Consider the following 26246-nt stretch of genomic DNA (forward strand, 5'->3'; position numbering starts at 1 on the left):
ATAAAGCGATAAAACATCAAACATTAAAAACTTCTCTAAACAGGAAATATTTTAGTAGCTAGCAAATTCAAACAGAACTTGACACACACAGCAATGCAGGAGAATAGTGAACACTGTAATACCATTGTCCTGCATTAACAGGGCCCCTAATTATACTGTGAAAACTAAGCAGTTTAGATATGACCTTGCTTTGACTTTGATACAGATATAATCTATTTGATGTCTGAGAGGGGGCCATACATATGGAAAGTGAAATGCTGTATTGTTGACACAATGTCCTTCATCTAATGAATTCAAACAACCAAGAACTTGTATTCTTTCAACAAATTAGAGAGATAATATACCTGCAGAATGAGAAGCTAATCTTTACTTTGTGACAAAGCATAATTAAACTAAAATAACTTGCCTCTACAATGACTGACCTGGGCAGAGTGTCAAAGCATGTGGTGTGTATATTCACTGTCTCTTTGTGCTTTGTGAAACTTCAGTATTTGCACCTTCTACTCTTTGAGCACTACCTAATGTAGGAATGCCACGTTTGTACCTGTCTGCAGTGTGTAGGCACACAAATATTCTGTTTGTAGCGCACTGAACTGGGCACTACGGCATGAATTCAAAGCTATGTTTGAAATCTTTTCTAAGCTAGATAGAGTGAGGGAAAGTTGATCCTTGTCTGGAGTGGTATAGGGATGCCAACTGCTAAGAATTCCTGGAATGCACAGCACTGAAAGTTTGCTTTGTTCCCTTAGTGACTTGACGCATTGAGAAAATGTGGTTCCCTAGGAGGTTTTAATAGCTTAAACTTTAGTGGTGAATAAAAGGAACCAACTCCTATATGATCTTAGCTTGTTTTCACCTGCTGTCTGAAAAATGAATTTTCTTAACCTTCGTGTGGAATAACCCAACCTTGTACTTTTGAAAGAATGATTTGTGTGAGTTCTTCACATTTATCAGTTATAATACTGCAAGTTCCTGCATTTCAAATAACCATAATGCTCTCCCAAGCCAGGTTTCTTTTAAGTCTCATTGGGAATATTTTAGGTATGGGTCACTGACCTGTCTTCATTTTAACCAACTGATTTACAATAATTGCCTGGAAAAACACCAGTGAATATCACTTCGCTGTGTGAGTAGTTTTGTTTTCTAACTGTTCTTGCCTTGTGTCCTTGTAGCCAGGTGGGCAGATGAGTGGAGTTTACGGTTATAAAAAGCTAGGATTAAGGTAGGATAATTTGTTAAGATGTTACAAGAAACCATGGTTAATGCAAGATGAGATCCACAAATCATGGTTTCAGATTTTGCTTTGTTGGCTACAGAAAAAAAGAAGAGTTAGTTGACTGTGGACATTCAGATAATCCATGCAGATAATCTGACATACACATAATCCATATCTGAGCATTGCACCCAAACACAATGCATAAGTCTCCACTATTTTGTCATGCAAAAGCAAGTAAATCCTTCATCATTAACTCTGGAATTCGCATGGCTTGGAAGCGGGTAGCATGCAGCACCTGTGTTTTCATTTCTTCTTTGCAAACAAAGCAGATTAGGTGAGTTGAGAAACTAGTTTTATTAAGATAAACTTAATCCTATAATATTTCCCCTCTGTGACTTGTGGTCAGGTCTTTCCATGAAGCGTGCTATAAACTCCCTTTTCTCTGACAAAGCAAACAACAGGGTTGAATAAAAAGCACACAGGTCATCTTGAGTAATGTGACTTTACTCACTTGGTTTTAAAGCAGGGGTAACCGACATGGCTGAGCTCCAGATGTTGTTGGACCACAGCTGTCACCAGCCCCCTTGTGCTATAGCAGTGGCTGCCTTGATGTGGTGGTTAAGAATGTGAACTGGGAAATCTCTGGTTCAAATGTCTCCTTGGTTAGGAACTTGTTACGTAGCCTTACACAGATCACTTTTTGACTTTTGGTCTGTAATATGAAGAGAGCACAGGCCTATTGCACAGGCCTCTTCTAAAGTTAATGAGTGAACATTGAACACTCAGGACTAGCATTATATAAAACCAAACATATAGATGCCCTTAGGAAACCACAGGAGGTGATGCAGCAGTAACTGTAAAATCATTCCGACCAGCGTTAATGTTTTTCTTCTTACAACTTTTAATTCTGTTGGAAGCAACAGATTTACAGGTCAGTCTATAAACAGTATTAGCCCAAATATTGCCTTTCTTCTTCTTTTGTGCTGGTTACAAATGTGAAAACTGCCTGCATGTAGTAACCATTAAGGGCAGGGTTTACCAAATGAGTCCTGTTAATGGAAGCTGTGTGCCACAAGTTGCCCGATGGTGTTTCCGTCCTCCCTCTGTGTGCCCCCACCTCCCAAAAAATAGGCTTGGGGGATCAGGAGAACCACAGAATGATGCAGGGGGAGGAGAGGGACAGTTGTTCTGCCTAGCAAGCTGTTCAACGTGCCATTGAGTTCTTCCCTAAATCTATAACTCCTAAGGTATTTGGGTGCACCTGCCTGTTACATAACCTTTGATTACTACCAGATCTTCATAAAATAGAAAAGAAAAGCTTTGCAGTCTCTTGCAGCAGTCTTCCTCCAGGAGGAGAGTTGGGAACAGTCACCTTAGTCAACTTGCCTGGATCTAGTTGTAGGTTAATGATAAAGCAAAACAACTAAGGAATGTATATTGCTGTTGACAGTGAGCGACTGTAAACATCCTCGACTGGAAGCTGTGAAGCTGCAGATGGGGCTTTCAGTCGGATGTTTGCAGCTGCCAGCTGCCACAGGCGTCAAACATTCAGAAATCTTTTAACATGTTGTAAAAAGAAAGAGAAAGTTCTAGGTTACCTTAAGTTCTAGACCTTAAGAAAGCAACTTGACAAAGAACAATGCATTGTGGGGAGTAGAGTAAATAACTTGTCATGGTAATGGAATACAGTGGTACCTCGGGTTACATACGCTTCATTTTACATACGCTTCAGCTTACAGACTCCGCTAACCCAGAAATAGTGCTTCAGGTTAAGAACTTTGCTTCAGGATGAGAACAGAAATTGTGCTCCGGTGGTGCAGCAGCAGCAGGAGGCCCCGTTAGCTAAAGTGGTGCTTCAGGTTAAGAACAGTTTCAGGTTAAGAATGGACCTCCGGAATGAATTAGGTACTTAACCCGAGGTACCACTGTATAAGTAAGTGACTGGCAGTGATGTGGGCTTTGCAGAAAATTTTGAATTTTTTTTTTTTTTTGAAAATTGTGCATTTTTTTGCATTAAATATAGGTGTGGTTTGAAATGAACATCCCATTTGCAGGTGGCAAAAAGAGGGAGCAGCTGTTTTAGGGACCGTAGTTTTTTCTGAAACAGTTTTACCATGGGGGGGGGTTGCTAAAGAGGGCTTTTAACCTCCCCCTCCTTTTTGTTGACCCCTATCACACAGTGGAACGCTTGACTACTGCCTCATTTCAAACCACAAAGTGTGCTTTATTGATTCTGCTTCACCAAATGTTGAAATATTTAAATAGAGGAAAATTTATAAAAGCAACTGTGTGGTTTAAATGTTATAGCCGAATAATTTCTAAGAAAATCTTTGAAAATATGTTTTTTGGGAAAACTTATAAATATTGTAAGACTTGATAACACCTTCTCTTACACTGTTCAAATTTAAAGGGAGGCAGTGAGAGGACCGAGAATTGCCACCAAACTCATCTTAGCTGTACTTTTATATTTATTATATATGCATGCTTCCTAGAATTTGTCACCTAAAGGTCATAACAGTTTTATTACACCTGCCTAATTTTATTTGTATGGCATAATGAATGGATACTAATTTGGATTTATATTAGTGCTGCAGTTTTCAAATGGGAACTTTCCCCCTCTATACAGCTTTTGATAATGTGTGCGCATCTTCCTCAAAGCCTTTACAAGACCTTGGATCAAGGCACCTCCCTCACCGTTCACAAGACATCTCTGGCCCCAGCTGCACTATGCATTCAAAGCAATTCTTTATCACTTTAAACAGTCATAGCTTCCCCCAAGGAATCCTGGGAACTGTATCTTTAGGGGAACTGTGCCTTAAGGGTTCTGAGTGTTTTTTGGAGACCCCTATTCCTCTCACAGAACTACAATTCTCAGAGTAGATTGACAATCCTTCCCAGGGAACTCTGGGAATTCTGCTTGGACTACTGCAATGCGCTCTACATAGGGCTGCCTTTGAAGGTGACTTGGAAACCAGAACTAATCCAGAATGTGGCAGCTAGACTGGTGACTGGGAGCAGTCGTTGGGACCACCTAAAGGCTCTATACTGGCTCCCAATATGTTTCTGAGCACAATTCAAGGTGTTGGTGCTGACCTTTAAAGCCCTAAATTGCCTTGACCCTGTATACTTGAAGGAGCATCCCCATGTTTCAACCCGGACACTGTGCTCCAGCGCCGAGGGCCTTCTGGCTGTTCCCTCATTGAGAGAAATGAGGCTACAGGGAACCAGGCAAAGGGCCTGTGCAGCAGTGGCACCCACCCTGTGGAACGTCCTCCCAACAGATGTCAAGGAGATGAGTAACTATACTGTATAACCTTTAGAGGACATCTGAAGGCAGTCCTGTATAAGGAAGTTTTTTAATGTTCAATGTTTTATTATGTTTTTATATATGTTGGAAGCTGCCCAGAGTGGCTGGGGCAACCCAGTCAGATGCGTGGGGTACAAAACAGCAACATCATAAATAAAATTGTAGATATGTGAGGGCTATGGGTGTCACCTAACAGCTCTCAACATCCTTAACAAGCAGCTGTTCCCAGGATTCGTTGGAGGAAGCCATGACTTTTTAAAGTAGCATAAAGCTGCTTTATTTGGAATACTGCAGATGGGGCTATAGTCGTCCCAGTTCAGGAACTGCATCCCACCTGCCATGACAACCAAACTACTTTTCACAGGTTATCACAAGGGCATGATGGCTAGTGGCCACCTTTTTTGGGTAGCCAGTGCTGCAGTACCAGCTCACTTTGTTGAGCTGGGGCATGCCTGCCTACGGATGTCTAGATCATTCTTTTTCTAGGCCGTGTAACTCATAAGTCAATGCCACCCCATTTTTGCATTAAATGTGCCTTCTTTTGCACAAAAATATTCCCACAAATTCACATGTATTTAAATATGTTATTTCTAGATATGTGTTCTCTTTAAAATGCTTGTGTTTTTAATGCCTTTTCAGGCCAAAACTCAAACATTTGGAGAGGTCTATGTTGTTTGTTAATTGCATTTATATGCTGCCTTTCTGCCAAGGCAGTTAAGAATTTAAAAAGAATAAACACAACCGTTCGCTGTAGTACAGGAAGTGCTGATCAGGCCAGTTTGTAAAGGAATTTGCAAATATCAGATTCCTCAGACATCCCTTCTCCTACCACTGTTCTTGCAAGGTGTGCCCTGTTAGTTTGTTTTTAAAGTGCAGTATATATATATATATATATATATATATACACACACACACACACACCCCCCTCAATTCCACTTAGCTTACAAATTAAACATACAGTAGACAAAGTTGCCTTGCTGCTCTGTCTATGATGCCTAGGCAAGTTTCCCTCTCCTCTCCCCACAGTTACAAATGTAGCAGAAACATCTGCATAATAATGATACCTGATTAAGTAGTCATCGCGCTGAAGATGTCTTACAATTTCAGATATGTGATGACCTGGTCTCTAATGCACCAGTGTAAATGAGTGCGACATTTAATAGGGGAAATACTCTTTAATTGGTGCAATTGGCTTTAATAAGTAATGCAGCATTTTATTTCTTTATTGGAAAGAAGGTTCAGAAACACTTCCTCTAATAGAGAACTTGTGCATTGTGTGTGCTGATGGAAATGGAATCAAAACGGGGCCTCTGAGAAATCAAAGTTTTTTTAATCGGTGGGGAATCCCAGGGTTTTGCCATTTTTTAATTTTAAAAAAGGAACCCCTAAAAACCGCTTAATGGGGATTAAGTGTGCTTAGTAGCCACAAAATTGTGTGTGTCAGTAGGGAAATAAAAGATGGAGGGGTTGGGGGGGGACGGGACCAGTGTAGAATGCCTCACTTCAGCGCTTTACAGCTTACAGTATCCTGAAGGAGGTCATTGTTGCCTAGCTAGAATCCTGAACGGAAGCAATCCTGCTGTGAGTGGTGAGGACACATCGTGACATTTTGTTTAGCCCATGCTTGTTAAACCTAAAATGAATCCTGTGTGCTGCTATCTGCACTGCTGCCTAGTTCCTTGGTTGTCTTAAAACGGTTAGAAGAAAGAAGGCAATGTGTGTGTTGAATCACAGTTAGTTTTTACAAAATGTCCAGCAAAGTGAGTGAGTACCATAGTTAAAACCCCTCTGAGAGACCTGCATTCTTTCTCCAGCCGTCATGTAGTTCGTCCTTGCCCTTTTCATCCTCAGCCTGGATCTTGACTTAGATTGCTCTGCAAGACATGCGTTCCACGTTAATAAATTATTAACATTGTAAAGTGCTCTGCGCACCCTAAAGTCTTGTCATGTCATCGGTTCCTTTGTCATCCTGAAAAGCTAAAGCATGTGGTTTTTCCCCATTTTTTTTTTATAAAACAAAATTATTCCCGCTATATGACATGGGAACCGTAGTGAAAAGAGGCTATTGTGTTTTGTATATAAATTCCTAGAAGGAAAGCATGATGTAATTTCTGGCAGAACAGGCATCTATTTTTACTGTTTTCTGTGTTTATGCCTAATGTCCGAAAAGAGTTCATTTAGTCTGACAACTGAAAGTGCTTCTTGTGATCTTGAGTTTTGGACACTGTTTTTCTATGGCGAAAATTAATTAAAACAGAGAAACAGTTAGAATGCTATGTCCTATGTTTTGCTTTAGAAACACCTGTTTCCAGGTCAGTTTGCAGTGTGGCTGGGGGGAACTGCTGTTCAGAAACCAGAAGTTTTAAATCCATTTTAGGCATCTGTGACTAGTTGAACCAATGCTTTCCCACCTAGACCAGTTTATCTAGTCCTACATTAAGCTAATTCTAACTAGTGTCACCAAATACTTATCTGTAGTTCTCATAAGGTTACCTGTCCAGCATTGTGCTTGCAACGACCTACCATATTTTCTAGCCTCTGTTTGAGCAACAGAATTGTAGTTGGAAGAGACTATCCAGGACAGTTCTGGTTGGCTCATCTCAAAAAGTATACAGTACTGCAGAACTGGAAGAGGTACAGTGGCGGGGGGAGGGGGGCAGCGGCGAGGAATCAATTAAAATGAGGATGATGTTGAGTATTTTCTCTTATCAATGAGGAAAGGCTGAGAAAGGCTCCGGTTGTGAACGCCAAGCTCCTCTGTCTGGATATTGCTGGGGAAGCAGACCATGGGAGTAAAAGAACCTTGATCTGCTCCAGCATATCAATTGATGTTTAAACAAGGTATTCCGTGCACAAGTCATGGCTTATAGAACACGTGGGGAACCTCAGATTCTGCTCGACTACAGCTCCTATAATCCCTGACCAGCAGTGTAGTATTAAATTTTTTAATGCAGGAGTTCATCAAGACGGACTCCATAGCCGTAACGAACAGTTGTGATCCTTCTTCCTTTCGTTGTTTAAATATTTGTGGAATGTCTCTGCCCCTTCTAGCTTGGAAGATAAGCATGTTTTGGTCCCTTGAGGCTTTTTGCTTTGTTGTTCATTGTAACCTTTTAAGTTATACTAACATGATGCCTACTAAAACAGTTATTCTACCACATATGATCCTTCCTTACGTGTCAGCAACACTCACATTGGGGTGGAAATCATTCGCTTTATATCTAAATCTGAATGCCTGTCCTTATGCAGCTAATATGGTGCCAGCTATGCAGAAGAGACAGGGACCAGCCGGCTTGGGAGAACTCCGAGGTTTGCAGAAATGGGGAATCTATCTATCTATCTATCTATCTATCCAAGGAGGAAACAGCCCAGTGAGGTTGAGCATGCTCAGTAGCTACAGAACTCTGAGTGACTTTTAAAGGATGGGGCAGGGAGAGAATACAAGAACTTAACACTACAACCTTTTATTTATTTAAAAAAAATTATGTGCCACGTAATGAAAAATAATAATAAAGGTGGTTGACACAAGCTCCATCCATATTCCTCGTCTCATTTTACAGGGGAGGTACTATATCTGTTCCTTGGTATTCACGGGCCACATTGGTTCTCCATGAATCCCTATCAATTCTGTGATTTGCCTGCTAAATTCCTTTAGGGTTCTTTTTGGTGCTGTTTGAATGCAAGCAATTTGGAGGCAGCTATTTTTAACAATATCTTTCAAAGAATCCATTTCGAACTGCAAGCAGCAAGGCTCTGAAGTGCCAAGCATCTGTGACTTCAATTGAATTCCTGTACAGTTTACTAAGTGATGAAGCTTATATATATATTTATATGTGTGTGTGTGTGTGTGTGTGTGTATATATATCCTGGAAGTTTTTAGAAACTTGCAAGACTAAATTCCTCTCTTTACCACACTTATGGACACTTTAGTCTTTTTGCACTAAATTCTACACTTAAAGGCAAGGATGGTTTGTTTTTTCTAAAGTAGATTGCTTGTTCGATACGTTGAATGGAGAGTACAGTTATTGGGCGTAGGTGTGATCTCCCCCATCACCACCCCAACCAGAGCTAGGTGATCTTGCGCCCCTGGCAGAACTGTCCAGATTGCGCCCCCTAGCCATGGACAAATTAGCTCTTCTTTCCGCCTCTCCTCCAACCCCCCCTCCACCCATTCAGGTCACCCTCTAATTAAAACCTTTTCTTATGAGGCAATAATCAATATTTTTATTTATAGACATATTTATGTACATATTTTTAACCAATTTTGCGCCCACCCCTGGCGGGGGCCCACTTTGCCACCCCCTAACTACGGCCCTGACCGAAACCAAAAGCTGTAAAACAGGCAAACGTTCTGGTTTGAATCCATAAATAGATTGTTGTCTGTCTCTTTGTAAAGTATCTTTACTTCTACTGCCCTTAAGACTCACCAGCTGTTAATGGGATTATATAGTTTGGTGCAATAATAGTTCTTAAATGAGCAGGGTCACTATTTCCCCCTTGAAAGATAGGCAGACTTACCTCTTCTTTGAAACTGCTGCACTTAACAGTTTCCAGTTACTTGCAAGGTGTGTCAGCACTGGAGTGCATGCCTGTCAAAATTGCCAGTCCTGTGAGTGGTTGTGCAACATGAGCCAGTATCAAAAGTTATGATATGCATCATATCCTAGAAAATGCTCCCCACCCATATCAGATTGCAGTAATTTACCAAAAATGCTGTTTAAAGGTAGTTCGTATTTGGTATTATGTAGCTAAACTGCTTGGGAGTCTTAGGATCTGCATTTTTGTGGATCCAACCCTCTTTCTCTATCACTGATAAGAAGCAATTTCACATCCTCCAGCTACGCCCAAATGTGCAGTTTCTACAGAAGTATGCAAAACCTCAGTTCCCATCAGTAGGAGTCCCCCCCCCCCGCAAAAAAATAAAGTTTCATTATACAACTTATGCTAACACAACTTAGCCTCTGTTGAACATAAGTCTCCCTATTTCTGCAGAATAAGCCTTGCTACTGGCTTAGGTATAGAACTAATCCATCCTTCCAAAAAGCACCTGTTTTTTTAATAAAGCAACACGTGTTATTTATGTGCAATATGAACTTGACTTTTATTTATTTGTTAGCTCTGGAAAAGATCACTCTATATAGTGGTGGGTGTTACATTCTTCATACCTACTTCTTGACAGTGGTACCTCAGGTTAAGTACTTAATTCGTTCTGGAGGTCTGTTCTTAACCTGAAACTGTTCTTAACCTGAAGCACCACTTTAGCTAATGGGGCCTCCCGCTGCTGCTGCGCCGCTGGAGCACGATTTCTGTTCTTATCCTGAAGCAAAGTTCTTAACCCGAGGTACTATTTCTGGGTTAGCGGAGTCTGTAACCTGAAGCGTATGTAACCTGAAGCGTATGTAACCTGAGGTACCACTGTGTGTGTGTGTGTGTGTGTGTGTGTGTGTGTGTGTGAGTGTGAGAGAGAGAGAGAGAGAGAGAGAGAGAGAGAGAGAGAGAGAATGAGATGCTTGATTGTAGGAAAACCTCGAAGTGATTTACAAAAAAAGATAAAACAATAAGATTATGTATAACAACAACAACCTATATTTAAAACATACAGAAGGTTGAAACCACAGTAAAATAAGGCTAAAACAAATTAAAATGCCTACAAACTTTCCAAACAACTTGATAGACTTGTCTTGATCTGGGATGCTTTTACTTGGATTAATCAATTCAGCAGGTTGAGATGTGCAAGGAGTAAAGGGAAACTATTTTCAGAGTTGCTCTCAAACAGAGGAACAGCTCTTGGCTCACTGGAACCAGTTTGCCCAGAAACTAGTTTCACTCTTGTTGTTGTCATATAGTTGTTCTACTCCTGTGGTATAAACCTTATTTTCTGATATCTTATTCCCCACTCTGTCCCACCCTTTAGTGATTGATTGATTGATTGATTGATTGATTAACTTTTGAAGCAGTGCAAATTTCTTCTCTCCTCCAACCCCCAGACTTAGGCAATGTTGTAATATGCAGTTCGTACCTCCTGTACCATACACTGTACACCATATTGTTGACAGCAGTAGTAAAATGAAAGACCGCTTGAATAAAAACTCATCTGAACAATTCCTTGTAAAATACTCTGTTAGTAACCTTGTGAAATGCTCATGCTAGTAACTGTTTGGAAGCTCCATAAATGTGAAACAGGCTTCCTTGCTCAGTAATGCAAAGGTGCGTAGTTTCTCCCATGCATGAGGAACGAAAATTAATTTTTTAACAGCCTTCCTCTAAAAGGGGCGTTGCCTTTTTTCTAACATTGCATAAAAGAGATCTTTGTGTGTGTGCACTGAATAAATTGATAAAGTGCTTGATTACATAGCATTCAAAATACCTTGATTTGCATGGCATGGTTGCTTTTCTTGGTATGGCTCACTTAACTTTCAAGTATCACTTCTCTGAAGCTGTCACATGGGAGAGATTGCTGTCTCTGTAAACAATATATGGGCGGTTGGCTCCTTTAATTGTTTGCTCAGAGAACTGGCTGAGCAACTCCCTTCCAGCAGAGGAAATGGATTGATGAATTCGAACTTGACACAAGATTGTGCATATCCAGAGAAGCTGTATCCTTTGCAAGGGGAAAAGAACTTGGATTCCTGCCATGCAAAGGACTTGGACTCCAGCCACATCGTACCCATTGTGTTTTGAGCAAATGGCAGAAGCCACATGCTGCTTGCCTGTTTTATCCATAAGCAGCTAGCTAACATGAAGAGAGTATGAACTAAAAGAACAGAATCTGACTTGCATCTTATGGCATGTAAATGCCGTGTTGCGGCTCTGCCCTCCCAGCCTGTCATGTTAAGATTGCTCCTTCATGTACGGGTGGAGAGTTCCTGTTATTCCCATTCCTAAAAAGTACCCAACTAGGGAAAGCCTACCCCAGTTTCCTAAAGGAGCTCCCTTCTCTGAAGTAAGTGTCTGCCTTCCAGTTTGGCTGGGCTTCGCAATCGGTCGCTCAAAGCTACCTGAACACAAAACACAACAAATATCCGTAGAGTCCCTGTACTGATCCTCTTATCCTGCAGCTGATGTCGGAAGCTGCCAGTGTCAAAGGTGACCATGCAGAGTAAATTTTGCTATGTGTTTTTCCTAGTGTAGGATCAGCGGGGTCAGCAGTAGTCACCGTAGTTCCTTCCAAGATGATGTTGGGCTGCAACTTCTGTCAGTCCCAGCAAGCATGATCAATTGTCAGGGGTGATGAGAGTTGTCATTCAGTAACATCTGAAGTGCAGCATTTTGGCTATCCCTGAGTTAAGAGCAATATCTTGGTGTGGGTGTTCTCCCCCTCCCCATACATTTTGATCATGCATACTTACTGCTTCTCCAGCCAGCAGTCCAGAACATTATCTCCATTACCCCCTTACCTTGTGGACCAAATTTGACGGATGGGTGGGGCTGCCAATGTGTCAGTCAGCTGATGTCACAGTGACATCAGGCGATACGGCAGAGGGCTCTGCTGGACTTTTAAGTGTCAAAGATCAACTGATCACCCGGACTTCAGAAGTACTCTGCACAAGGCTTTTAAAATGCCACTGGTCAGCTTATTAGCACTTCAGAAGCTCCTTTTTGTCCATCCATCTTTTTACCTTTCCACACCTGACGTCATATATAGTGACAGGTGATTGACAGGTAAGTGTGACTTGGCCAAAATGGCCTGGCAGGTTAAATGGGGTCTAAGGCCTAGAGGTTATCCACCTCTGATTGTGTAATATGACCTATCTGCTGCCAGATCTAACCTTTATACCTTATTACTGATATTAAGTAAGAAAGATCATGCAGGATTGCATGTTTTCAGTCAGTCTCTGGATAGTTTATGCTAGGGAGCTCTTAGAAGAACTGGATTTATTTGGTCATACACCCATAAAACTGTTAACAGTTAAAAGTTTTTACAACTTCTTTCTTCAGCAAGAACTGCCTGCTGTAGTTTCAGCAGAGACATTCCATAGGGGGGTGAAAAAGCTCTATTAATAGTTTTCTACTAGCAATATGGGATACTGCTGGCACTGTGTCTTAAACCACTGAGCCTAGGACTTTCCGATCAGAAGGTCGGCGGTTTGAATCCCCACAACGGGGTGAGCTCCCGTTCTATGGTCCCTGCTCCTGCCAACCTAGCAGTTCGAAAGCATGTAAAAGTACAAGTAGATAAATAGGTACCGCTCCGGTGGGAAGGTAAACGGCATTTCCATGCGCTGCTCTGGTTCGCCAGAAGCGGCTTAGTCATGCTGGCCACATGACCTGGAAGCTGTACGCTGGCTTCCTCTGCCAGTAAAGTGAAATGAGTGCCGCAACCCCAGAGTCATCCGTGACTGGACCTAATGATCAGGGATCCCTTTACCTTTACTAGCAATATACAAATTTATGGTGCAATATTTAAAACGCTGTATTCCCTATTAGCTATAAATGTTGACACATGATTAGCAACTTTTCTGTGAAAAGATTTCAGAAGTTAGGTATGATTTCTCAGTGGTTGTTGCATTTTCAGGTGTACTGTCTTTGTCTTACAAGAGCTATCAGAACCAAGCTGTAGGAAGAATGCTAGGTTTTTCACTTGCTGAAATTATTTGCTAAAAACAACATAGTGTCCCCCACCCTGGAAGGTTTTGACTGCTTGGACAGCTAAGACTACATCAGATTAATAAATATATCAGCAGCAGAAAATAAGGTGTGAGCTTCCAAGCTGGGGAAAGCTAGTGATCTGTTTTTGTAGTCAGTTCTGGGAAAGGTGAGTAGTAATGTTGTGCAGAAGCACCTCTTTAATAGCCTTTTGATGTGTTCAAACAACTGGAGAATTCATAGACAAGACCAACATGACCTGCATTAGTTTGAGAAGAAAGGTCCAATAGACTCCTAGACCTCATCTGAGTACCGCACATATATTGTTTGCTTTTCTATTCTTCGAAGGAATTAAGGGCGGCATGCACTCAGCTGTCTCATTTTATACCTCGCAAAAGTCCTGAGAGACTAAATACAGTGGGTACCTTGGTTATCAAACTTAATCCATTCTGAGATTGTGTTCGACTCCTGGAACCGTTTGAAAACCAAGGTGCAGCCTCCGATTGGCTGCAGGAACTCCTGCACTCAATCGGAAGCCGAATCGGACGTTCGACTTCTGAAAAACATTCGCAAACCGGAACACTCACTTTCAGGTTTGCGGTGTTCGGGAGCCGATTTGTTCAGGAGCCAAGGCGTTTGACAACCAAGGTACCACTGTACAGTGGTGACTTGCCCATTTTCACCAAAGGCATACTTCTGGTTTGTAAGAGATTCAAACCAGATTTGCCTCCGGCTCCCTGGGTGCTATCCCACCCTGGTGCATTCAGGACTCCCTCCCTTTTCAGTTAGATTTGTCTGTCTGGTGAGGTGGTCATTGTTCTACTGAGCATAGTGGAAATTTACCAGACAGTTAAAGAACTTGTAAGCAGAACTTGTTAAGAGAAAGTAAATTTAGTTCAAGAGCACCCCTTTCATTAGAAAGAGAGAGAGAACCCAACTTTCCAGTCTGCAAACTGAGGATTTATGCCATTCCGTGACATAGAAGATTGACTTGGAAGTGGGCAGAGGCACTGAGAAATGTGGCCTACTAAGTTTCAACCATTTTGGTTTGGCCAGATTACAAGGCCAAAACAATGCCACACAGTCCCTAACACAGGGGTCAGCAAACTTTTTCAGCAGGTCCACTGTCCCTCAGACCTTGTGGGGGGCCAAACTATATTTTGAAGGGGGGGAAATGAACGAATTCCTATGCCCCACAAATAACCCAGAGATGCATTTTAAATAAAAGCACACATTCTACTCATGTAAAAACACCAGGCAAGCCCCACAAATAACCCAGATGCATTTTAAATAAAAGCACACATTCTACTCATGTAAAAACATGCTGATCCCCGGACTGTCCACGGGCCAGATTTAGAAGGTGATTGGGCCGGATGCGGCCCCCGGGCCTTAGTTTGCCTACCCATGCCCTAACAGGAGTAGTAAGCATGTAAAATCCACTGAACCAGAGCTATTGAGTTGAACAGAAAGCATGGAGGAGGCGTGCTGATTTTTCTCTTTCTAAACGGTTTTGCTCCTGCAAAATGCATCAATGATGCTAGCATTTTTTGTGTGAACTTTTTACTTTTAAAATAACAATGTGGATTGTTGCAGCATCTGTTTTGAGCAACATTAAGGAACGAAATGGCTTCCCTTAGGCAATCAGTACAGTATTACTGGCAAATCTCGTTTGAATTCTTAACGCCTTTTGAACTAGGACAGAGGGTTCTTGGTTAATGAGTGAGTGAACAAAAAGTATTTGTGGTAAAACCATATCTCTCCTGAGGCAACCATTTGTGAAACTATGTTCAGACATGCTTCTCTAGCTAGAATCTGGCTATGAATGGCACAGGTTATGCCGCTTCCAATTCTAGTGGATATTCACAGTGGAACAAGTGTCTTTAAAATAAAGGCACACAACAGTTTTGTATGTTTGCAGAGACTATGTTCATACAGAATATCCTTAAACATGGTGATACCAGGCTATTTGTGCTATGTCTTACCAGCAGTAGAAAAGCCAGTCTTTGAGATACTTCAAAACACAAAAGGTTCAAAACACTGTTAAATGGGTTTGACAGATCAAGATGATTCCAAATGTAATAAATGCAGGGCACTCATCTGTTGTCTTGTTGATAAAGAATTTCTAGCAACCTGTCCTTGGTTTTTGCTTCCATGAGGGCTAAAATCCATTGTATTGAAACAGAACTTTTGCCTTCTTTTTCTGTAGTTGATGCTCTTAATTAATATGGTCAGGCAGGATGCCCTCCCTTCATGCGTCTAGTTTATTTAGAAAAAAAACATTTATATACCGCTATTCATAAAATTATTAGCAGTTGACAGTCATACATAAAACTATGCAATAAAAACCATATACAAATTTTAAAATCAGAAATAAGCTAGCTGTTATGGAAAGATGTATTCTTAATGGCCTGCATAAGCCGGCTGGAATAGAGACATTTTCAGCAGTATGTCACACAAGACCAGACTAAAAGAAAACGAGATTTCCTCCCCTTCCTGCAAAATCAGCCACTTTTGCCACCACACAAAACCTTATGATAGACAAATAACTTCATTCCAAGCTACATACCGCATGAATCTACCTTAAAAGCTACACTTGCTAGGCAAGTAGGATAGTGCAGCAAACGATGACTGCTGCACTCGGGACCTGCTTGCCGGTATCTGCTTAGCCACCCAGGATGCTGGGTAGATGACCCTTTCATCTGATCTTGTGGGGATTCTCTTAATGTTCTTATGATGGAATGCCTGAGATGGAAAGCATGGGACCCAACACCCAAACACACACATTCACATTGCAAGTGAGCAAAGACATTGTGTGAGAATGCCACACAAATAAGGTGAGCAGCATTTAGGCCTGGTCTACAATCTGAGGAGTCTAATCAAAGCACATGGGATGCAAATAATTTTGCTCCAAGATTGCATGGATAATCTTAAAGTTCATCTGTTTGTCTACTGCCTTTGTTGGTAGCCTGAACTTCAGAATTTTTAGTATCTCCTACATTAACAGAGATTTGAGAATTTGTGGTTTAAACAAGCGGCATACCCTATAGGTATAGGCATCTTCTTTCTACAGGGCTTTCTAAGTACAGGATAATACCCGTTCATTCTCTGCAACTAATTTTATAAAAAACTCAAACTATTTGGTTCGAACCTAGTGCTTTATATTGCATTGCCTCCCTATTTGTTGTCTCTCCTTTAGCATCTTGTCTTAAAATGCATTATGATAGAAGCTGGCTCGCCTCAGACAGGATTTGTGCAGTTCAGAGCAAGGAAAACACGAAACTCCAGAACACCACTGAGAATGGAGACTAAATCTGGTGACCGTTTGCCAGAGGAAAAAAAGGAAGGATAAACAAAATCCAAGAGTGTAAAACATTTAATAAACTTCTTAATCTCTTCCTTCTTAATCTGCAGATAGTTTGTGACAGAGGTACAGAACTCAATCCAGGGGTTATAGGTGGGGAGGAAGGGATGAATACTACTTGTAAGATAAAAATATTTTGGTTTACAATGGTCATTTTTCTTCATTTATAGGAACATCATCATGAGACTTGGGAATACCTTGACCTGAAATGGGCTGAATCCTGATGACACTGATCTAGTGTAAGCATACTGAACGTGTTAATTCTCTGGAGATGTTGGAAGCTTTTTGTGTGAGAATTTCCTCCAAAGTATTGCCACACTTTCTGCCTGCAAAGAAAACACTGGATTTCTAAGAAACTAATCTCTCCCTAATGCAGTGGATCTCTCCAGGGCCCCCACCTTACATCTGCTTATGAACTTCAGTGCTTGGTTTGCATTTGATCCAGGAAAATTCCAAGTGACAGGTAGTGTAAACATCCTACACTCTCAGCTGTGTGGAAAAGAAGAAAGCTGGGAGAAGGCTGTTTACTCTCTCTGCCTTGGAAAGCAGCTGAAGGAGGAAAACATGGAGATCTTGCAAGTTCCCCGCCCCCCCCCCCCCCAAGCCCTGTTTGGAGCTTGCTGTGTAGCAGTTTGCATGTGTATGTTTTGACGCCAAGTTGAACAAGCCCTGGTGAGAATTTTAAAAATAGAAGTTAATTAGTGTATAATGCTTGTTTTTAAAATTACTGTGGGGTGTAATTAGGCACTAAGGAGGAAAAGCTACCCAGAACGCACCTCCATAACATGGGAACAGACATCTAGTTCAGCATTGTGTTCTCACAACAGCCCACAAGCAGGTTGTGAGGGCCTTAGCACTCTTTCCCACTAGTGATCCATGGTCATATCTCTCTTAATAAACATAGTATCATGATAAGTAATGTGTAATGGATAAATGCCAGCTTTCATACTGAAATGGAATAAACTAGAATTGACTTAAACATCACTCAAGAGATATAAATGAGAGGGGGGCAGTTCTTAATAGTCCAGGCAGCTTGGTTTTGTTTGGATACCATTGTCAGTGCATCTGACAAGAAAAAATTGGGGTCTAATGTTTTGGAATCGTCAATAAACTTGAAGTTTGAAAAAATGGGATGGAGTATGTATACTTAATTGGAAAAAGTTTTGCAAAACTAAGGATGCCATTACTTTTATATTGACAATGCACTTACTTTTTAAGCAGAAGTGCTGTGTAGTACAATTGCATTTTTATCACATGTGATCCTTGTTGATGTGCAGGACATTTTGATCCTTCTCTTCACACTTAAAGCAACATTTCTGATAGAATAGCATTTTATAGTTGGAAGGAAACATCAATGAATTGGAAGCTTTGATAATTGGAACATCTACTATCGCAGATTCAAGGCGTGCATGCACACACACTACAAAGGAAAAAATGGCTCTGGCATCTCTGGAACATGCCTTAATGGAAGAAGCTATATGTTAGTTACAACCTTCCTATTAACAATTTACAGATGTAGTACTGGGCTGGAGCTGGGCTTGTGAATCCAGGATTGGCTTTTGTACAGTGACAGGCAGTTCCCATATTTATTAGAGTAACAAGCTCCAAGAGTTTGAGACACTAGACTTCTAAAGTATGAGTCATCCTTCAGTCTAAAACTGAGGGCCAAACTAGACACTACCTTCAAACGTGCAATGATTGCTCAGCAGTGCTGTGTTGGATTAAAAGCTAGTACTTTATATTTTTATTCAATTGCAGAAAGTTGGGAAATAAATTTTCATGGTGATCTGTTTTGGAGGGCAACGTTTTCATTTTTGTTTCTGTTCCAAATTCCCCTTACCAATGACTTTTTCCCCTGTAGAGTTTTAAATGGTGTGTTTACCTTCTTTAAAAATGACTTTGGAACAAGAGAATGGGCTGCTTTGCATGGGGTTTGGATCAGGTGAGGCAGGAAAGCATGAAATTCCCTGCTCCAGTGCATTGCTCTCCATCTCTCTTGCCTGCAACAACTGCTCTTTGGGGAGGGGGAGTGGTGTTGGGGTTACCAGGCTGCTGCTGGATTTGTGTGCAGCAGGTAGTTTGCTCTTGGTTTGTTACAAGTTGAAGGTCTTCAGCCAGATTGATTATGAAAGGTTTGCTCATACCCACTTGCATTCATGAAGGGATGGGATCAAGACCTTATGAAACTTTATTTTTATTTCATAAAATCAATGCACCACTTGCTTGTAAAGAAAACAACCCATCAAAGCACTGTGTGTGTGTGTGTGTGTGTGTGTGTGTGTGTGTGTGTGTGTAGGACATGCAGAAGCAATCACCTCAACCTATCTTTTTGACTTTAGAGCGCATGATTCATTTATCTATCCTATGGCTAACCCCGTATAGTTAAAGCTATGGTTTTCCCAGTAGTGATGTATGGAAGTGAGAGCTGGACCATAAAGAAGCCTGATCGCCGAAGAATTGATGCTTTTGAATTATGGTCTGGAGGAGACTCTTGAGAGTCCCATGGACTACAAGAAGAACAAACCTATCCATTCTTAAGGAAATCAGCCCTGAGTGCTCACTGGAAGGACAGATCGTGAAGCTGAGGCTCCAATACTTTGGCCACCTCATGAGAAGAGAAGACTCCCTGGAAAAGACCCTGACGTTGGGAAAGATGGAGGGCACAAGGAGAAGGGGACGACAGAGGATGAGATGGTTGGATAGTGTTCTTGAAGCTACCAGCATGAGTTTGACTAAACGGAGGAAGGCAGTGGAAGACAGGAGTGCCTGGCGTGCTCTGGTCCATGGGGTCACGAAGAGTCGGACACGACTAAACGACTAAACAGCAACAACATGGCTAACCCAGCATGGTTTCCTTCAGTATCTCTTAGGTGTAGATATGCTACCTTTGAAAATAGAGGTTCCATTTTTCATTGTGGGAAAATTCATGGCAAAGTCTAATAGCAATCTTGTTGAACATGATGTGTTCTGAAGATACAACAATGTCTGTAGTGTATACCATTCAAGAAGAAATCTCTCTACTGCCTCAGTGTGAATTTAGTAGCTTCACAAATTTTGTGTGCAAGCACTATTCCCAGTAAGCTACGTGTGAGTCTTTATGGTGATTTTGAGGCGTTCTCTGCATGCTGTAGCTATGTGTAACTAACATTTTTTTAGGTTACTTGAAACTGCATCAGAACTTTCCATATGGTACAGATTCTAGATTGGAAGTAGAATCAGGAAGCATCTAAGAGAAATTGGCCTGTAGTGTATACATTCATTTTTGTTATCTGGTAAACTGGCTGTTTTATGAAACTGGGAGACTGGAGCAAATTCAAAAACATTTCTGGTATCAAACCTCCCCCGCCCCCTGCTGTAGACAAATGAGCTGTGTATTTAATATGCCTCATTATTCTACACATGTGAAGGAAAACAGTCTAAATGTTTTGTTTTGAGATGACGGTCACTTGGAGGTTCCTGGGCTCACATTTCCTGGAGTCTTTGTTATAACTTCATCTCTGTTAGAAAGGAAATGGAAAGTTGCTTTTAAAAAATAACCCTGTGCTGCACTAGGGGTGGGGTTGGGGGGGGCTATCTGGCAGGATTTTTTCTTTTCTTTTTGAAGTGCCAAATCCTTTCAAGTGGTTGAGAGAGAGAGGATTAAAAGTGAATAATGTTAAAGACAAATTGAAGTTGATGCTTGACTTGTCAGTCTCTGGAGTTTCCTGAACAGACTGAATGAAATGTTTTTCAGTTGAAGCCCACAAAGAATTTTTTAAAAAGGAATCTGAATGGAGAACAGCAAGGATTTGCATCCTTGTGTCCAGTTTTGTTCCTGGCTTACTAGTAATTATTCCGTTCCTGAGGAATCTTGGCAGCTGGAGAGAATGGTCCAGTTCACAGGACAGGATTTTGACTGTGAATCCTTTGAAAAGAGCTACTCCTAGCTGGATAAAAAGTACAGTGAGGAACAAAAGAGTGGGATAAAAGCAGTATGCGTGTGTCTCGTGCGTATGCATTGTCTTTTATAATAATAATTGTGGTGGTATTTTCCCATGTGCAGGAATTAATATTTTCCTCCATTGGGTGAGATATGGGATATAAATAAATTAAAGTGATCAGATGTCTTATCAGCTGTGTGTGTGGCCCACCTTGACAAAATCCTGTACTTAAATGTAAAAGGTTGCATATGCAGCTTTGTTGAACTGGGTTACATTTTATGCAAAGCAGTCCTCTTGGCATTGAGGGAATGGGCATGCACACACGGACCCCATTCTTTGCTAGCTTCTATAAGAGCTTTCGGAAGCATTTGCTATGCTTGATCACGACATTGTTTTGATCTGTTTGAAGCGGCTGGTGACGTGGTTCAAAGCCAAACCCAAGCCAGCTCTTTACACATAACAATTTGTAATTGCGTCCAGAGTTGTGGGTATAGGGGAGGGGCTCAGGCCAAATAACTTGACTGGTCCCCAGGCAATCAGGACGACTGAAAGGAGATCAGGTCTCACTGGATCCCCTCCTCTCGAAGGATCATTGTGTGTATTCTTATGATACTCTATACTGCCATCTTATGTTTTCAGGTGTTTAGTGTTGAGAGACCTTTTACAGACTTGCCAGCAGCTAAATAAATTTTAGTGGGCTGTTGTAGTTTTTGTTTCTTGGTGCCGCCCTCATTGCCTGTCACTTTTTCACCATTCTTATGTTTACTCCGTAAAGAAACACGTGGTTGGGATTGACCTGAAGTTACAGGCGCACACACCACGTGCGGTAATTTGTATGCTGAGCATCATAACTGTCAGGGAACTGCCATCGGAAGAGCAGGTGGTGGAAGGGCTCAAGGAGGTTAGGAGAGACTTAACAGCAGAGGAAGGAACCAGCAGGGGGAGAGAAGGAGCTCCGAGGGAAAGGGAGTCGGAAAGAGGGCTCTGGGACTCTTCCAGCGAAAACAGTGAGGAGGTTTCAGGACCTCCTATAGGGACACCCACACCTCGCCGGAAACTGTCACGCCGAGAGTCCAGAAGACGCGTTTCCGTTAAGGAGCTTTTATGTTGGAAGAGATTCCGCAAACGCCCACTGTCGGATTCTGCCAGCGACTGAGGGAGCCATGCTTAAGGGCTCCGCTAAAGACAGAGTTTTGCTAAGCTGAGCAAACCCTGAGGGACTAAGCTTTTACGCACAAGCAGCTCATCATCCCATCACAATAACTATAGCAAGTTAAGAGGTGGTCAGTATATTCATTTCTCTTTTAACAATGTAAGAAACACTTCGTTGGATCAAGCCAAAGGCCCATCTGTTCCGGCTTTCTGTTTGCACAGTGGCCAACCAGATGCCTATGGGCAGCCAGCAAGCAGGTCATAAACACGACAGCCCCTCTCCTATCTGATTATCTGCAACTGGTGTTCAGAAGTATACTGCCTCTTGATAATGGAGCTGGTGCAGTCACATGCTTGCAGTACTTATGCAGACAGAACGATTGGAAGAGTACAATGTTTAATCCCACTCTCTGTTCTCACAGGGATTTTATTTTTAAAAGAACTAAGTTTGTCTTAAGTCATTCATTACCTCCATGGTCTGGTCTGTCAGGCTGTCTTTAACAGCAACTCAACGTGCTCCTCCATATAACGGTGTTACTGATCAAAGGCCCAGAATTTGTCTTGAATAAGGGTTATTATGAAAGAGTAGGGATGCCACCTGAACACTGTCCATATTTCAGTTTTGTTTTTGCTTTCGAGCCTCCCAAGCACACCAGAACTGGGTTGTTCCAGGCCTCGCTTCCATGCACAGTGTCCGCCAGTGTATTGTGCAGGTATTTTCAACCTAAGCACGATGCACCTCAGCTTTGCAGATAATTAAATGCAGCTTGTATCTGTCACACACAATTTCATAACCTTGATAATGATTCATATATTAAGATGAGAAGGGGTAATTGAAATAAGAACATACTTTGGGTAAAAAGAAAAAAAACATTCTTCTAAAAGAAGGAATAATATCCACCTTATAGATTTTTCGAGGACGGAACTTGTTTAACTCTGCAGGCTACAAAGCTTCCTTCTAAATGAAAACGATGGTTGCATACGTTTTGTTCATCAGAATCTTTCTCTTTTGATATGTCTGGAAAAAATTTTTTAAAAAAAAACCACAGGGAAACAATTACTGTAAAACTGTAGAAACATTAAGGAACTAAAAATACAGCAACCATAGTTAGTTAAGCAGCAGTAAACTTCCAATTCTAGAATAAAACTACTCTTTGCCTGGTGCCAAGAAGCCATCATGGATGAAGTAGAGCCAATTCCAGTGGGGAAGAAGTGCCATGGAATGTGTCACTTCTGAGAAGCCTCTTTTATCTTCTAATCTAATATATCCCAAAGGAAATAGTTTACCCTCTGAATGCCTCAGATCTTCGTGGCTGTGCATATTTCTCCAAAGCATGTAACATGTGGCGGGGGGTGGGGAGTCTTTGTAGCCGCATTCGTCTCAATCCTATGCAGAATTGGGTGCACATAAGCCCATTTATTTTCAGTATGTGCATGAGCAATGTTCAGAGCTTTTGACCTCGTCCTTCAAACTCATTGCATTGCCAAAAAGATTTGAGGCCTGACAGCGTTCTTTAGGAAACCTTGTTCTTTAGAAAACCTTGTTTACTGTTTGGGATCATTGGTTGCTCTATGACCAGTCTGTTATAAAGCAAAGGAAAATTTAAGGAATGAGGTCCTGCATTTGGAACTTCATGAGTGCAGATGGTTGCTTCATGCATGCTTTATGGATGCCACCAGAGGGCAATGCAGTTCTTTCACAAACTTAAAAAGGTCTCTTGTTTAAGATTCCGTGAGTTGATAACACAAATCTGACTTGCCCATGGAAGTGTGAAGTTTTGAACTATACGCTGAACTTGGAATTTCGCAGACGTAGGTAAGGAGCCAGGTATTAAAAATGGATGTAAGGCCTAGAGCTTCATATAGGTGACTTTGGGAAAGGAAAATTTGCAATATGCAATGTGACTTTCCTTGATAGACAGTGGGGGATACTCGGCATCAAGGCCAATGTATTCTGTAAACACAGCAATAACCCTACAGCCTCAGATCTATGTTCAGCCCTCAAGTCTGGATGGGCAGATCGTCATCTTGGCCACAAGCTGAAAATATATGTAAGAATTTTAAAGAGCTACTCACTCTTATTTTTAAATAAGTCACACGGGGGTGGCGAACCTGTGGTCCTCCAGGTAAAGGTAAAGGGACCCCTGATCATTAGGTCCAGTCGTGACTGACTCTGGGGTTGTGGCGCTCATCTCGCTTTATTGGCCGAGGGAGCCGATGTACAGCTTCCGGGTCATGTGGCCAGCATGAATAAGCCGCTTCTGGTGAACCAGAGCAGCACATGGAAACGCTGTTTACCTTCCTGCAGGAGCGGTACCTATTTATCTACTTGCACTTTGATGTGCTTTCGAACTGCTAGGTTGGCAGGAGCTGGGACTGAGCAACAGGAGCTCACCCTGTCGCGGAGATTTGAACCGCCAACCTTCTGATGGACAAGTCCTAGGCTCTGTGGTTTAACACACAGCGCCACCCGCGTTAGACTCCAATTCCCATTAGCCCCAACCAGCATGGCACATGGTAAGGGGTGATGGAAGTTGTAGGGGTGATGGAAGTTGTAATCCACAAACATCTGGAGGGCTAAACTGCTTTATAGTGCATTATCAACACATAACAACCTAGTTGATATTTCATTTAAATTATATCATGGCTTGTTTTGGAAATACTGGTTAATATCTTGCCACAGGCTGAAGGCAGTTCTTTCCCCAGGAATATCTTTCATGGTTGCTCTGTTGTTGCTTCTCCCTTGTGGCTGATAGTTTGCGTAATGTGTTCAGTCCCACAGGACTGGAGTGGCTTATCGTGCATATTTGAACCAGTGACCCGGAGAAGGCTGGTGCTAGTACTTGACACAGCAAAGCATTGCACCATACTAGAACAGCATTAACAATATGTAAATGTTTTGTTCCCAAGCTTAGGCAACTGAAACCTGCCGAAAGAGAAGCAATGCGTTTTTTCGTTTTTGTTTTTTGGCTAGGGATTTAAATACTCCTCTGTATAGAATAGTATTAATAAATAATCCTTGCACACAGAAACGCACCCCTTTTTTAAATTTCCATGCAAAAGCATTTCATCTCTCTCGTGTATGTGTTTCTGTAACTATTTTTGTAAAGCTTTGCTTAAGTTTGTTGTTGCTTCAGTTTTCTGTACGCTGCTCAAGAGATATTTTGATTATAGTAAGCGGTATAGAAATTAAATAATCAAGAGGCAGGGAGCCTGTAGCCTTCCAGATGTATAAGACTATACCTCCCATTATCCCTGACCTTTCATCATTCATGATAAGAGTCCAGAAACAGCTGAAAGGCTGCAGGTTCCTCAGCCTTGCCTTTTATGAACTGCTTGCACTCTAAAAATGACTGCAGCCTGGTCACAAGTTTACCATCCCATCTATGCTTTGGTGAGAACCATATCTTAAGTTTTAATACTTTTTTCCCCTCTTGATTTGGATCTGCCTGACACTGGTGTGGAATCTCTCCTGGGTAAGACATTGATCCGTTTGGCGGGAGAAAAGATATGCTTATTCCACATTATTGCAGCCTGCTTCGCTTTTTGCCTACACCAAAATTGACAAATCGGGTACATGTGCAGCTAAATGTATGATAAATTAAGCAAATGTAAAACTGGTTCTTCTAAGTGATGGTGCATGTGGAACACTTGACTGCTCAGACTTTGGGGGGGGGGCTGTATTTGGAAAAATAATGAATTGACACTGTCAATCTTCATATTATTTGCGTCACCTGTGCCCATCAACTGCATTGACTTCTTCCAAGCAATCTGAACATTGCAGCAGCACAGCCTGTTCAGTTCTTACTTATCTGCAGTTTCCTCGGCAACCAACAAGCAATCCCAGAAACAGATTCCACACAATGGCAAGAAACCAAAAAAAACCCTCCTAAGCAACACTTTCAGTTCTTTGGCAGCTCTATTTTTAATGCTAGAAATGAAAACGCTCTTAAGATTGACAGTGTCAATTCATTATTTGAAGTACCATAGTGGAGAACCCATAATACTAAAAAGAGCCAATGGCAGTGGGGTGGGATGTTATCTCTAATGCTAGTCCTTCTTAAGAGGACAACAAAAAGGCATTTTTTTGCATTTGTAAATAGCTTGAAAATGAACTCCCTCCTCTGCTGGCATGCTTTATAAAGTAGATTCCATCTGTGGCTTTTATCCTTGGTTCCTGATTTACTAACGTTTCAGGTCGGAAAAAGGTTGGCCACAAAAGGTCAGGTTGCCCGCCCCTTCCTTAGTTCTCATGTTTTCTGACACTTTTTAAGGCTGGAATAGGAACAGTCCTAAGTTCTTTTCTGCAAATTATGAAGATGAATATATTCTTGATGTGCAAATATTTATTGTCATTTCAATAGTTATTTCACATTACAGTGGTACCTCTGGTTACGTACTTAATTCGTTCCGGAGTCTGTTCTTAACTTGAAACTGTTCTTAACCTGAAGCACCACTTTAGTTAATGGCGCCTTCCGCTGCTGCTGTGCCGCTGCCACACAATTTCTGTTCTCATCCTGAAGCAAAGTTCTTAACCTGAGGTAATATTTCTGGGTTAGCGGAGTCTGTAACCTGAAGTGTATGTAACCTGAAGCGTATGTAACTCAAGGTCCCACTGTAGTTGAATTTGGCAGATCTACTGAATCAGTCTCTTCTCGTTTCCGAACTGTTTCCATAACAGCTGTTAATTATAAGAATAATTAT

General features: G+C 41.5%; 1 long non-coding RNA gene across 4 annotated transcripts in view; it reads left to right on the forward strand.

Annotated features, from left to right (window-relative positions):
- Nucleotides 1–26246, forward strand: part of LOC307212936 — a 60407-nt gene that overhangs the window by 9749 nt on the left and 24412 nt on the right. Inside the window, exons 3-4 of one of the 4 annotated variants that reach the window (XR_013837263.1) lie at nucleotides 16641–16709; nucleotides 20204–21237. The exons of 2 other annotated variants lie outside the window; for them this stretch is intronic. This is a non-coding gene — a long non-coding RNA (uncharacterized lncRNA). Of the gene's footprint in view, nucleotides 1–16640; nucleotides 18263–20203; nucleotides 21238–26246 lie in introns of those variants that run through there. One more of the 4 variants, XR_013837264.1, reaches the window with a different exon arrangement.

The sequence above is a fragment of the Podarcis cretensis genome (genome assembly GCF_951804945.1).
Source record: "Podarcis cretensis genome assembly, chromosome: 3".
NCBI lineage: Eukaryota > Metazoa > Chordata > Lepidosauria > Squamata > Lacertidae > Podarcis > Podarcis cretensis.